This window comes from Dunckerocampus dactyliophorus, chromosome 18, assembly GCF_027744805.1.
Source record: "Dunckerocampus dactyliophorus isolate RoL2022-P2 chromosome 18, RoL_Ddac_1.1, whole genome shotgun sequence".
NCBI lineage: Eukaryota > Metazoa > Chordata > Actinopteri > Syngnathiformes > Syngnathidae > Dunckerocampus > Dunckerocampus dactyliophorus.
In genome coordinates, this window is record NC_072836.1 from 10,074,473 (window position 1) to 10,086,868 (window position 12,396).

General features: G+C 38.6%; 1 long non-coding RNA gene across 1 annotated transcript; it reads left to right on the forward strand.

Moving 5' to 3' along the window:
• The first annotated feature begins 6,507 nt into the window (after window positions 1–6,507).
• Window positions 6,508–9,246, forward strand: LOC129170871 (uncharacterized). Its single transcript, XR_008566690.1, has 2 exons — window positions 6,508–6,603; window positions 7,131–9,246. It is a non-coding gene; the product is annotated as an uncharacterized LOC129170871 (long non-coding RNA).
• The last annotated feature ends 3,150 nt before the right edge of the window (window positions 9,247–12,396 follow it).

The window sequence follows — 12,396 nt, forward strand, 5'->3', positions numbered from 1 at the left end:
GTATACGCATGTATTACCTTTAGTATGTCATCTCTTCATTGTTTTAAAGTTGTGGAATTGGTGTTTGTGACATGTACTGTACTTTCTCACAGACAATTCCTACTGTCAAACGAAATGCTGGCTTTTTAACAGTATAAAAGAGCAGCATTTCCTTAACAAAGTACACTTTCTGTGAGTGCACACCATTTTGTGTTATTTCATGTGGTATTTTCAGGGCTCTAATCGTGTATTTAGAAAGGTCATAAACAGTTTTTTTTTTTTTTTAGCTCTAACTATGAAACTATTCCATTTATAAATAAGGAATCCTACTTCGTGGAAATTCACTTATCACGGTGGGATCTAGAACCAATTAACCCTTGGTAATATAAATTGCTATAAATAACTGCCCACTGGGGACAAATATAAAGCTTTTTGAATAGATTTTTAATTGAATTGAATTGAATTTTATTGCTATAAAATAGCAATTATAGCTATAAAGCTATACAATACTATAAATTGCTATAAATCCCTTGGTACTTCCCTACAATACATGTCACGAAAGTAGTGTTATTACATTTTGGTTTGATTTAGTATACTTATTTTCATCGTATATGATTTAAAAGAATTAATGAATCAATTATTTCCATTTCCATTATGGGAAAATGGTGTAATTTAGAGGACTACAAATGAAAGGCAGAAATTCATGTTTGAAATGACTGGTAAACCCGCTTGACGTGCTGTATGCTTAGTTCACGTCCTTGTTTGTATTGTGATACGAATTATCGTTATAGTTTGAATGAATCAAATCTTTTTTTTCCATAGATGATTTGCCGGTTTCCACATCGCATCTCCTATTGTGTGGATTGTCAAGCTGTGCATATTTAAACACTTCAGGGCCTTTGTTGAACCACCGTGATAGCCTTGCTGTCATTTTAAATAAAAGATGTCGTGAGTAAAAATAAAAAGGAACACAACTCTATAACACAATAGAGTAAGTCTTTGCATAGACATTGATTTGCTTTCTTACAATCTGTAATTACACTCTAGTTGATTTTAATCACCAGAGTAAAAAAGCCAGATACTGCATGTCCCCTCTGTAAAGCCTTCAGAAACAAGTGTTGGGAAGTTAAAAGCTCCATTTTTTCCTCCAGTTATCTCATCAGGATGGGCTGCCTTGCTTGGTGCTGAACCTAAGTGAGTGCATTTGCCAATTTGCTGTGTCAATTAGATTTTCTTCCAGGTAATAATCAGGTAGGGGAGGGCTGGGGAGCATGGATGCTGGGAACGATGAAGGGAGAAATAATTACAGCTTTTTTGAAAGGGAGGTGTGCAGCTGCTCTACGCTTCCGCCCTGGCAACCCTGTTGCATTTAATCACATTTATTGGAATTCACAGTGGCTCCCACTGTCTTTCTCAGTAAGAAAGTAGATTAGACGCTAAGAAAGATAACTGGCAAACACATTTTACTATGCGCCTCTGTGTACTATCCATCTACTCCACTGAGTGCAAGCGAGAGAGCATTATGAGGGATGACAGAGCGCTCGTACTAATCAGCAGTTAGTAGGATTATTATTGCTTGAATGCTCAAAGATACGCTTTCATTTTCCCCGTAAGAATGAATGGTAATTATGATGCCCTTAATGGTTATGTTTGAAGTAGCATTCAATTTACTTTCAGTTTTATTTGTCTTGTAAGTGCAAGTTCAATCAATTGAATCAAGTTCAAGCTATTGTTAATTGTACAACTCTGGTTCCGTTTGTAAGCAGTGTAGCAAAAAAAAAAAAAGAAAAAATCCTCACAACCGATTTCTTTTGTAATATGTCCTCACAAAGAAGCTATTGGGTTTTCTGAATAAAATGTACAAATACAATAATTTGTTGATTTTTTTTTGTTGCTGTTGTAATAAATATATATAATAATATACAAACAAACAAAAATAATATACAAAAATAATAAACAAACAAAATGGCGTCGCTAATACACTCCCAGTCACTAGGGGGCAATCATGCATGCTGGATTTTTACAGGATTTTTGGACCAAAGTTTCCATAAAGTTTTTGGTCACATTTTACATATTTATGAACGACAAAACCTTTAATTTTGCATGGTTTTAATATTTTTTCACAGTTTTTTTAACATTTTTTTTTTTAGAAATTGCAATTGCATCTTCACAAATGACCTACTTCGCTTGGAAAGCTGTGTGGGTTTCATTTATCGTACAGCAGACGCCCCTACAACGTAAATAATCCGTTCCGAGAACCTTTATGTTATAGGGTTTTTATGTTATACAAAGTATAAAATACATGTAAATAGCCTAATCCGTTCCAAGATCTTCCCAAACTCACCCCTTTGGGCCTTCAAAATATTCAAAGTCCACCAAATATGGTGGGAAAATATAAGAAAACATTAGCATAAACATAGTAGAGTAACATTCCAATATAAAATAAGGTAATAAATAAGATTACTGTAAATGAATAAAACTGAAAAACAAAAACAATCTTACCGTTCAGGAGAACGCAAGTGGAGAGGAGGAGGAGGAGGATGACTAGCCTGAGTCGAAACGCGACTCAGAGAGTCTAAGAGTCCGCTGGTCTCACAGACAAACGCACACGCACTACACGATAATGCTGTGTGCAGAATTTTAATTTGTAACTTAACTTAATCGTTTAAGTTAGTTTAAGGGCGACTACGAAGAGGAAAGGAGGTTGAAGGGAGAATCCTGTCTCTCACACAAACGCACGTACGCGCTATATAAGTCAGCCAATGAGATGAGAGCATAGGCGGTGCCCCGATAATCAGCCAATGTGATGAGAGCGGAGGCGGTGCCCCGAAAATCAGCCAATGAGAGCGTGAAGCATCAGAAGGCGTCACCAAGTGTACTCTCTTTTTTTTTAAATCAACTTTATTAAACAAGTGCACCGACTTGACGCTTTACGTTATATGGAATTTCTTACGTAATACGATGCAAAAACTTTACATAAATTCTTTACGTTCAGTGGAATTTATGTAAAAGGAGGTTTATGTTATGCGAGTTACTACTGTATTTAGTTATTATTGCGATACAGTTTTTTTCCGAACAAGAAATCTTGTCACATTTTGATCTTGTGACACCCCTAATGAACAGGGTAACGTTATTTATTTGCCATTCTGGATATTTACAGTTGTGGTGACGAAGGTGTGGGGAAGTTGTGTGTGCCAATGACTTTAGCTGTTTTTAAATTTATTATATTAAATTTATATTATAATATATATTATATCCTGTAAAACAATGATAAAAATACAATACAAATTTAACATTTTGTTAGAAATAAATCAAAAGCAAAAGCCCGTATTTTATTATAATTAGGGATGTCCGATATTGGCTTTTTTGACGAAAACCGTCTGTCCAACTGTCAATTTCCGATTCCGATGTCAACCAATACCGATATGTGTATCATCACATATCTTTTTCTTGAGTAAAATTGTTGTGAAATAACAACACTCTTAAATGAGTACAGTCATCTGAGAAGATGAAATACATAGTATATTAGCGTGTGTGTGAATGTTTAAACGAGATGCATTAACTTAAATGTCTTTGTAGAAAGCGTTTTTAATGTAGAAAGGCGTTTTATGACGTACATGTCCTTGTATTCACTTACAGCGCAGCCTTGCCACATCCAATATGGAGGTGACGCTGACGTACGGCTCAGCGAAGCGGCGTCTACGTATATGGTTTTGACAACGGCGCTTCCTGTTTCCCAGCGTGCTTTGCTGTACTGTTGTTGTAAATAGCCGCTAAGTTACATGTTTAGCGCTCACATAGTTGTCGGTTATTCTGCATTACTCGTTGGTAGTGACTTGTCTGTTGTTGTCTATGTATTACGTTGCTGTGTGATGTTTATTTTTAGGTCTTTCTTTAAAAAACACAGTGCGTAAGACTCGTGTGTGGAATGGTAGTTGTAGTTGGTCAGTTCATTGTGAGCTTTGTTGTTGCTCTGCTTGTTTAAATATAGAGTTGTAAGTTACCTTGTTCTCACAGACTTGTGAGCAGCACAGTATTAAGTTGATGCTGCAGCAAGTTCAGCAGTGTAGCAAATTTACGAGCTTGGTGCTAAAAGCTCTGTATCGGCTTTTATTGTAGGGAAAAAAAACGACACCAATGTTGGCTGATATCACATTTTTATGCCAGTATCGGTGGCCAATAATATCGGACATCCCTAATGATTTTTTTTTTTTTTTACAAAGTAGTCTAATTATGCAGTATATTGTGACTTAGTAGTATTTGAAGTATTTGGTGGAACGATCATTTTAATCAAAGAGAAAACTGACCGGTTGATTTCAGTTTGTCAGATGGACGCAGGCCCAGGGGCGTAATTTGGCAGCGGTCGGTGTCTTACTCTACTACCAACAGTTGGCTGTCCTGACTGCCCTTGTCAAAAAGTGACACCTTCCTAATCCCAGTTGCTCCCGACACCCCCCACACCCCCCCACATCATCTCAGCATCCTGGCAGCCAGGCAGACATTTGGGACCGGGCCAAACTCTGTCCAGATGTAGGACACACTTTCACCAATCCCACGGGTATGTCCTTCTGAGACAAATATTACTGGCCCTTCCCAAGATGTGCTCCAGTCTCGTACGGGCAATGTAGAGTCTTTTCAGGCATTTGGAATGAAATATCCAATTAAATTAAGAGTAACGTGCACAAAACAATGTTTTTTTGTGTATTTTAAATAAATATATTACATATGGAAGTGTGCGGAAGGATAATAGGTGTTGACTGCAATGATTCAATAACTAATAGAAAGGATGCTTTCAAATAGAATAGAATAAATATAAAAACAGAGACATTTATTGGAGTGTTTTAAGAGGGAAGGTTACTGAGTGTGTGATACATATTCATACACACACACACACACACACACACACACAGAAGGGAGTCAGCAAACAAGCAACCAAGCAAGAACACCCTATCAGCTTTTTATTAATTAAAAAACAAGCTGAAAACTTTCCGCAGGAGTGAATCACTTCCTGAAGTAATCTCTGAAAAGCATATCTTGTTTTAAAGGTGCAAAAAATAGTCATTTAAAAATAGTCTAATGAGGTTTAACAATGACATTAATTATAATTCTAAATGTATATAAGTAAATTAAAAGTGGGCATAACTGGACATATACAAACAAATATATATAATATAAAATATTATATATATAAATAAATACTATTTTCAAAATATGTATATATATATAAAAATAACACAATACATTTAAAAAAAGATGTATTTTTGATAATGCTAATACATTTTTTAAAAAATTATAATCTCACTGTTTCCTTCTATTAAATATTTAAAAATTACCTTCCTGCAACAACTAAGATAAAAACTAATGAGCTCAAAGGAAGGCAGATGGTAAAATAAGTGACATGAATATGCACATAATAGACACATTGTGTGTAGTTTAATTGAGGGAAGGAGCAATGTTGGTCACAACTCACTTCTACTCACATGTGTGGCATTTTTAGGCAGGTGAGGCCCCTCCCTCTCTTCCTTGGGGTGTTGAATATTCATGAGTGTAGTATTCATGAGCGCAGAAGGTGGGCTGTCAGAGGAGGTGGGGGCTCATGCAGGTTCACAGCTTTGTCAACGAGCAAACCCTCCAGAGGTTTATGCAAGGGAGAACTGAAACTCCCTTGTTGGGTCGAAGGGTCACTGACCCAGGCAGGTGGGGGGGCCAGATGGAGCCAAAGGCCAATCGAATTAATTCCGTTTGGCAAAGGGGAAGGGTTAAAGGTCATTTTTGTTTAGGTGAGTTTAAGTCAGTATCCTCTCCCAATTGTATGGTGGCCATTTGTTTGCCCTTCAGCTGTGTTATATTGTCAGCTTTAACTTACTGGCATGGACAAACGTATGCAGCTCTTAAGATGATGGATGAGTTTGGTGTGGAAGAGCCCCCACCTCAGTCCCATAATAACCAAAACGATAATAACCAAAATCACTTAAGTTCTTACATGGATAGCTATAGCATTGTACTCCCAAAAAATTAACTCTAATGAGCTATTTTTGTTGTCATTGTTATATTTGTACAAACATTTGTCCTGCATTCAAATTAGATGAAGAGTTTTGGAGTTTCAGCTTACTTAACATGTGCCACCCCATCTTAAAAGGGACCTCAAATAATTGGACAATGACTCAAAGGCCATTTCATGGGCAGGTGTGGGCAGTTTCTTTGTTATGTTGTTACCAATACAAACATATAAGAGGCCTGGAGGTGACTTCAGGTGTTGGCGTTTGCATTTGGTAGATTTTGCCCGCTAATACAACTTGCAGTTGTGATGGATTGTTTGTATTGAAAAGTGCTGGTTTAAAAATTGAATAGTTAATTAATTAAATAATAGGTCAGCCTAGTTGTAATATTTGTTAATGTATGAAAGTTGCATAAACATTGTAAAAGGTTTGTAACACTTTAAACTGTGTAAAATGTGTTAACATGATTAAAAATGTACTTGTAATCAGTTCATCTGGGATCGATTAGTTAAGTCTGCAAAGGCCGTAAGGGGGAGCTCTTGGACGCGGTGCTCCATTCTGGATGAGGCTGCCAGAGGGAGACATCGTGTCCGGCCATCCTCATTAATATCTTTCCCCTTTTCAGGTATGTCATGGGCAGTTAGATGTATTAGACACAGTGCTGCAATATGTGAACATCTTGAGCATGTTTGGTGCACTTAAAACGGAGTTTAGAGCTACGTTTTGGGTACTACATAGCAATGTAAGCTAGCAGGCTGCCGTCTGTAGGAGCAGTAATGGCGCTCGGGAGGAGTTCAGCACGAACTTGTGTAGTTGTCTTTTTGTTTGTTTGTTCATGTAGACATGTATATGCTCTTTAAGACCTGCCAGTCTGATAATATGTTAACAATAACATGCAAGTGCTTTGTATTGAAATTGTGTACTTCAAAAGAATGTTTTGTCATTTAAGTACATTCATGTAAAAAGGGGCACTATTTGTTGTTTTATTAATTTGTTTGATTTGCTGTATGAGTTCACCTGTGAAAACAAAAGGATTACTGTGTGCCTGGTATACACATGTGTTTTTGTGAAATAATTAAAACATTCTGGAAGAGGCTGCCAGAGGGAGACATCGTGTCCGGCCATCCTCATTCATATCTTTCCCCTTTTCAGGGTTGTTACACAGTCAAAGGAGCTCACCATGCAGGTGAAACGAGCCATCCTTAAGCTGCGAACAGAACAGCAAAAAGAACAAAAAACATCTGCGAAATTGCTACAATATTAGGAATGGCTAAATTTGCAGTTTGGTACATCCGTGAGGAAGAAAGCAAGCACCGGTGAACTCGGCAGCGCAAAAAGACTTGGAAGTCAGCAGTGATGGATGATTGCTGAGTCATTTCCATGGCGAAGAGAAACCGCTTGCCGACAGCCAACCAAGTTGAAACACTCCAGAAGGTAGGTTTGTCATTGTCCATGTCTACCATAAAGATAAGAGTACATGAGAGTAAATACAGAGGGTTGCCTGCACGGTGCAAGCAACTCATAAGCCTCACGAATAGAAAGGCCACATTGGACCTTGCTAAAAAAAACATCTAAAAATGCCAGCACTGTTCTGAATGAACATTCTTTGGACAGACCTCTCTCGGAATGATACCGGAAAGCGTGCTACAGCTCATGGTCCAAAGCATACTATGTCTTGTGTAAAATGGTGGAGGCAGTGTGATGCTTGGTCATGCATAGCTCCCGGTGGCACTGGGTCACTGGTGTTTATCGATGATGTGACACAGGACATAACCATCCGGATTAATTTGGAGGTGTTCAGAGACATGCTGTCCGAAATCCAGCCAAAATGATTGGGCAGTGTTTCATACTACAAATAGAAAATGGCCCAAAGCATACTTGCCAAAGCTACACAGGACTTTATGAAAATAAAGAAGTGGAATATTCTTGACTGACCAAGTCAGTCGCTTGATCTCAACCCGATTGAGCATACATTTCACCTATTAAAGACTAAACGTCTGAAAGAAAGGCCCACAAACAAACAAACAAGTGCAAACCGCTGCTGTACAGGCCTGGCAAAGCATTAAAGAGGAGGAAAGTCAGCGTCTGGGTGATGTCCATGATTTCAGGACTTCAGGCAGTCATTTCCAGCAGGTTTTCAACCAAGTCTTTCAAGTCTTTCAACCAAGCTATTGTGGTTCACCTTTTGCAGATTCACAGAATTTTTTTACTGCCTCTTTTTCTTTTTTTAATTACAGCGTCTGAACACTATTACAGGCCGAGCCCAGCCCTTTAAGAAGAATTGCATTGTGGGAAGTTGAGTGTCTTTCTCTTCCCTCTCTTGGCCATCTGCACCACCCATTGTTTTCTGTGTCCTGATCGGCTGTAGAACATTGTTAACCAATCTCCTTAGTGCCGCCCTGCCATGTCTCCTGTGTCATCGCTAGCTTGCTTGCTTGCTAGCTTGTAAGTGAATCTTCGTTTCGAGGGAGGAGGACTGCAGCAATATGTTTTAACAAGGATGCAAAAACACTACAGTACAGAGGAACGGCGCCAGGACAAAGCGGCACGGTCAAAGGAGTGAAATACATGTAAGTGATTTAATAATTTTTTGTGTCCGACCTGTAGGTTGATCATTAAAATTCAAACGAAGGTTTGGACTTTTTTGAGAGTGTTTAAACAAGAGAGAAATGTGAGAAAATGTTATTGCCTGTCTGCGAAAAGTGTATAAAGTGTATAAAGGGCTTTTACAGCCTTACAGCCACTGGCCACTCGGCGTCAGAGCGACCACACGAGCCTCCACCAGTGGTGATTGTCTTGTCCCAAGATGTCAGTCTACTCTCTCCGTAAAGGGGACACAGCTTTGGAACTCTCTACCAACTTATTTAAAATTAGAGACCAACAGTGATGGTTTTACCAAAAGACTTAAACAATGGCTAAAATCAAAACACACATGAATAGTTTTTAACTGGTTGATTGCTTGACCATGTTGCCTTTGCTTTGCTTTTTAATTTTCAAATGTATTTCATTTGAAAAAATGCCTTTTTTATTGTTGGAATGTTGTTGTAGAGTGTATTTTATTTTTTTTATTTCATTATCATTTTTTCTCTCCTTTTAGTTTTGTTACTTTTAATGTTTTATCATTTCAAAAGGACAAGTAATAGCTTTGGTGTTAGCTTTAGTGTTAGCAAGTATTAGCACATGTGCTAAAACACTCAAACAATACATCTGGTCTGTCCAATGTAATTGTGATGTCCACATCGAATAAACAATAAATAAATTTTAAAAACCCATATATAATAATTGTAAAAAAAAAAAAAGAAGTTGGCTACTTCAGTTATTTCAGTTATTGCAAGCTATTTTGTGAACCTATCCCCCGCAATAAATGAGGGAACACTGTATTTAATTTGTCCAATTACTTTTGAGCCCCTGAAATGAAGGGGTTGTGTTGACAGAATGCTTTAGTTCCTCACATGTTTACCTAACCTTAACCCACTGAATTAAAGCTGAAAGTCTGCACTTTAACCACATTTAAATTGATTCATTTCAAATGAATTGTGGTATTGTACAGAACCAAAACAAGACAAACTTTGTCTCTGTCCAAATATTTATGTACCTAGTGTACATTGGGCAAGTGCAGACTTTCGGTGTATATGTAAAACGTGGTTCAAGTGCACAATAGCGCTTCTTGGAGCCACAAACTCTGTCGGAGACAGACCAAACCTAGCTCATTAGCATTAAAGCTGCACACGGACAAAACGGCGTCTTCCCAGTCGGGCTTACTAAAAGCACTTTTAAACTGTCTTCATTCAAGCATCAAGGCTAGATTTTGTCCAACATGCTTCCATTACACTATTGTGGGACATTTGCTGAAAAATACTACAATTACGGACTTTTGGCGTTGTTGTAACTGCAATGCCTAATTACTTAGTTATCTTATTTAATAAAGTGCCAATCAAAAGTTACCAATTGTAAGCGGTGTCTGCCTAATGTTTTAGCAGTGAGTGGACTATTCCATGCAGTATTGTCATACGAGCTTACAGATTTAAAGGCTTTTGTAGATAGACTGTCGCTTTGTCCCATGTTTACCGAGTGTTTGGAGTCAAATAAATGTGTTCCTTCCAAAATAACTTACCCTTATCGGCTCTTTCAAATCCATTAAAGTCAAAACAACAGACTAATTGGCGCATTAAAGGAGACTGAAACTTGAAAAACTAAACAGGCGGGGAGCTTGCATGAGGATTAGAAGAAGAAGAAAGAGATAATGAAGACTAGTAATGACGGGTCGGGGGTTGGAAACACGACGAGCAAAGAAAGACGTAAACAAGACACAGCCTCGCAAGCTTGCGCTGAGATGTGTGTCGTTAAAGTTGTATGTTTGCTGCGAGAGAAAGCCATGCAGCTGGCTCGGATCAAACGGTCAGAGAGACGACGAGGCGCAGCGGCGGTCGCATCAGACCTGGCGGGAGCTTCTGTTGACATCCCATAGTATTACATTGTCTGAGCCTTGTTTGTTTTAGCCAGCTTTTCTACAGCAAAACTACAACAAAGCACAGCATAGTTTTTGTACATAGCATCCTCCCCTGTTGCCTAAAGGGTTTCTATTCTCATTCCATAAATGTTGCATTCATTTAGTATTTGTGTCATGCTGTGCAACAAAAGACACCACTTGCAATCGTTTTCAGCTTGATTGTTAGCCCGAGTGCTGCAGTAAGTGTAATGCCATATTATTTTATCTGATGAGAGCATCTTGGAGGACACAGCTTGGTTTGATTTGATTTATTCTTTTAACATACAGTACAATCCAGAGCCTCAATAATTAATGAACGAGTCCTACACAACAACACAAAGCCTGGCATCTCCTCACTGCTTGGGGATGTCATCCTCCTCCTCATCCATACACTATGTGGCTAAGTCTAGCATGAACAGCGCATTCAAGATGATCCCACAAGCATTCAGTTGGGTTGAGGTCGGGGAACTTTATTTGTTCGACTCCCAAATTCCGGAGGTAATCGCCGATACGCACCCCTATGTGGGGTGAGCGTCTTGGAGAATGGAGTTTGGTCCTACACCGTGGAAGAATCACATGTGACATCTCTCTGCATTCGCCGCCTTCAAAAAAAATGTAGGCCGTGTTTCTCAAATAACGGCCATGCCATCCCACAACACTGCGTCCACCAAAAGGCGTTACTCTTCAGAGTAGCGTCTCTGGTCTGGGACATTTTACATGGGTGCGACGTAGTTACTCCGTTATGCTGAGTAAAATGAGGTTTATTCCTAGGTCATGTATGACGTATACATCCGTTATGTCCACCGTGGCCGTATCAGGGCACCTTAATGGACGTCCTCTACCACGTCCGTTGGACGGCTGTCTCGTGGATGTATGTCAGCCCTGAAGCCGTACGCGGTCATCATCACAGAGCATCTGACGTCTCGATGTATTTATGACTCTATTAGAAAGACGCACAAGGACGAGGCTGTTGTGCAGAACGCCGATCCATTCTCCCTTTCGACTACTCCCCCCCCCCCCCCCCCCCCCCCCCCCGTCGCTCTTTTTTTTCTCCATTTGTGTCAGTCATTATCTCAGATTGATGGAAAGCAGATACCTGTTTGTTTCACTCAGTATCAACATCTACGGTCTGTAGTTTTCTCATTCATAGCAAATGTTTCTGGTGAATGGTGTTGCCTTAAGAATGCAAAGACGACCGATCAAGTCAGCAAAAGTACTTCGTTATTGCCTTATTCTTATATTGTTGTGCCTTAATTATATAATGCCTTTGGTTTTGATGACACGCATTATGACAGAGCATCCTTTAGACATACAGTGTGTGAGCACCATCTGATTGATCCAGCAAGATGATTTCACCAAATGCAGTGGCTACAAGACCGTATAGTATTTTTCTACCGGCAATATTTAAGGACTCCAGGATGCATGGTGCATGATTCAATGCTTCACAGGCGGAAGTGGTGTGGTGTTCGTGCCATCTAATTGATTTTGCAATAATTATGTAAGAGATAATGGTAATGGTAATGATAATGATTTAGTTCATTTCGAACACACTTATAAGATAACACTGGAATATATCACATGTTTACAGTTTCACAATTCAACATGTCTGAAAAAGAGTAGGAAGAAGCAAAACTTAAAGGAAAACTGCACTCTTTTGGAAATTTTGCTCAAGATTCAAGATTCAAGATTCAAGATTCAAGAGAGTTTTATTGTCATGTGCATGGTAAAACAGCAGTTATACCATGCAATGAAAATCTTATTCTGTTCATTCTCCCAAGGAAAAGAAAGAAAAACACAAGAAAGAATAAGAACATAAGAAACATAAACACATATACATAAATACCAAGAAATTAAGCAACAACAACAGAAGAGACATTAATGCAAGTAAATAATACAAATAAATAAATAAATAAATAAAGTGCTATGAGT